Consider the following 3,522-nt stretch of genomic DNA (forward strand, 5'->3'; position numbering starts at 1 on the left):
CAGGGTAATGAGGGAGTAGGATTTGGGTCACTTTTTTTTTCTTCTTCTTTGTTTCACTATATTTTGAAATCGTTAAGTTTACTTTCCCTTACGTACTTTTTTTTTTTTTTTTTTTTTTTTTTTACTGAAGTAAAGTACTTGACTACATTTTAAACCTCATTCATTACAGAGTACAAATTTTGTGGTTGTCAGTAGAAACTGGACCACTGTAAATTGTGGACCTATACACAATGAGCAAAGAAGAGAGGAGGAATCTGACTTCACTTTATTTGTGCACTTTACTTCATCACTCATAATTTTTCCAATTAAAAGACTCTAATTTTAACTTCATCCTCTCATTCTTTTGGAATTGCATGGAAAAGATCCCATAGAAAACTGTCCTCTTTTCTTAGAAGTAGCTCAGTAGCTGATACTGGGTACAAGTAGGTTTGTACGTAGAAGCTTTACTTTGACTGAACTAAAATATCAATAAAGTGACAATGCTTCCACTCGAGCAGGACATTCTAGTGCATTTTGGTGGTGAATGTTATGGTCACAGCCACGGAAATACTATAGTCAGTTAAAAGCCCTCCACACATATGGTTACATGTGTGAATAGACTTATGTTTGCATATGTGCAGCCGTGTGGGTGAGATATTTATGTGCATGCTAACACACAAAGCTTTCTCTCACAATGAACCTGATGCCAGAGCAGGATTGGAGAGAGAGGGACGTTGTAAAAAATCTAAAAACAACTCTGTGCATGCTTATTTTGCTCTTGTTTTCCTCCAGCACACCAGTTTTCATTTCAGGGAAGAGAGCAGGGAGGGATGGAGGGATGGAGAGGAAGGAGGGATGGAGTGCGTAGTGCTGACAGTATTTATAGCCTGGTGTTCTGACCAAAATTATCAGTGTACCACAAAATAACTTCCTCTGGCCTCACCGCCAAATAACAGGAAGCCTTCAATTGTGCGTATTTATTAATTTTAACACACACACACACACACACACTCACACAAACACACACACGCACAAGAATATGCGCGCACACACACACACACACACACAAACAAACATGCATGCACAGATGAAGTCACACATGCATGTCTACACGCTGATGCACTCTCTCACACACACAGCACACACATGTAGCATATGAAAGCATGCTCTTGTGTACATGCACGCACACACATGCACACACACACACACACACACACACATACACGCACATACACACTTTAGTGAGGGTTTGCTGTCTTTATAAATAGAGCAGCTCCTGGAGCACTCCAAAGTCGGCTGTGTAAACTTCCTCCACTTTCTGGAGTGGGTTTTTTCTTTGTACTCATACTCTCTCTCTCTCTCTCTCTCTCTCTCTCTGTCTCTTTCTGTCCATCATCCACACCGTCTCTCTCTTTCTCTCTTTCTCTGTCTTTTTCTCACCCAGTGCACACACACACACAGTTTGCACACATGCAAACCCACATGTGGGCACACACGTACAAACACACACACGCGCTCGCAGAGTCTGGCCTCCATTAAAGTGCCACTCCGTGACACCGGCGGGGTCAAAGGTGACGGTGTGTTAATGGGTGATGTGGGGGGTCTTTTCTGCTTGGCTGACCATCACTGTCATGTGCACACACACAACAAAAACACACACATATATCACAAGTTTAAGTCATCCTTCGACCTGTTTGTCTTAATGTCGTAATGTTTTGTTGTTGGATGTTGTTTAAAGCTGGTTGCCAAGGCATCAGCTATTTATTTATAATAAATACATAAATAAATAAATAATAACTGCAAAGAATCTCCATCTTTGCAAGTCATTTAGTCTCATATGCAGCCTTTAAATTTCATTTTTCTCAGAAAGAAGTGTAAAAATCTGCCAGTGGGATGACATAATCCCTCTTGTTTCCAGTGCAGTTTCTCTTGTGTCAGGATTTTTTCTTGAAAGTATAATAATGCTGAGACAAAGCAGAATAAGGCCAATCAGCCAAGTAGCATCAATAAAGTGACACTTGATTCAACAAAATTCTAGAAAGAGGCTGATTAGCGTTGGACACAGTTGGGGATTATCTCATCCCACTGGCAGAGTTTTGTCACTTGTTTGCAGAAGAAACAAAATTTTAACACTGAATACAGCATCAAATGACTTGTTAAGATGGGGACTTTTGCAGTGTAAACTATAAACAATATTGAAACCATAAACACATATTTTTGTCTTTTCCACCACTTCATTCTTCTCTCTCTGTCTCGCTCGGCCTCTCTCTCTGTTGTGCCGTCAGCTCTGTAAATCACAGCCTGGATGTTTCAACACAGCACAAAATACAATAGCAGACGCTGCACCTGGTAGAGATCTTTGTGAGTGTGTGTGTGTGTGTGTGTGTGTGTGCGTGCGTACGTGTGTGTATGTGAGGGTGTATGCACTCTTGCCAGCATGTGCATTTGTCCAGGCCTCTGAAATGCCAGCCATGCTTAAGTTTGTCAGCTCTATTTACACAGACTCAATCACTCAGGAATGTAAATGTTAACTAACTTAAAAACAACTGTAATATTTTTGTGTGAGGCTTGCCAACACAGTAGTTTGTATATGAATATGCTAATATATGGTAGACTACCTCCTGAAAAGGATACACACACAGAAGTACTCTATTCAATACATCAATATATTTAGGGTATTGTAGAGCTTTATATTGTTTAGTGAAAAGTTTTATCTTAAGTGTATAGTGTACAGGAAGACCATATATGTTCAATACAAGTGACTCCAGTCAGACTTTGAAGACTTTATTTTGACAGATATTACGATTGCAATATGAATCACGATTTTAGTAGAAATGCTCATTTTTGTATCACAATTTTCATTTTTCGCATCACATCAATGTACACCTCAGTGTACACTTCCCAGAGGATGTTGCTGGATGCCTTGAATATACTGTAACCGTGCCTTTTCTAATTGTACAATTTCATTCTATCCAGTCATCTTATTACAGCTGTGTTATAAAGGAATGAGTGAATAAATACCTTTAAACGTTACACAGTCGACTAAATTTACTATATCAGGGGACATTTTCAGATACATGACCCACATGAGCCCGTAGAATTTTTTCACCATTTAACGCCTTGAAGCACACACAATGGACACTGTGCAAAATCGCAAAGTGAACATTATAGTCTAATATATCATAGAAATATTAAAGGAATATTGTGGGAGTACTACAGGCAGCACTCTGTGATCCTCTTGCTCTTCCATGACTTCACATTGCTACTTGTCACTTGGATCATGAAGGTGATTCTACTCCATAGAGCATATAGGCTACAATATGGTACAGAATTGAGTATTCATAGTATATAGTTTTGAGAATATTACAGATCCAATATGAAACTAACAGAGGGCGGGATTGAGAGGAAAGGTGCAATTACGAATCCATCAGTTACTTCAGCAACACAGACAACACCATGGATTTATCAACACACAGCACAGTGAGGCTGCTGATATCTGCTGAGTCATGGTCGGGTCCATAGATTCTAACTTGCACAAACCTC

This window comes from Myripristis murdjan, chromosome 14 (assembly GCF_902150065.1).
Source record: "Myripristis murdjan chromosome 14, fMyrMur1.1, whole genome shotgun sequence".
Taxonomy (NCBI): Eukaryota; Metazoa; Chordata; class Actinopteri; order Holocentriformes; family Holocentridae; genus Myripristis; species Myripristis murdjan.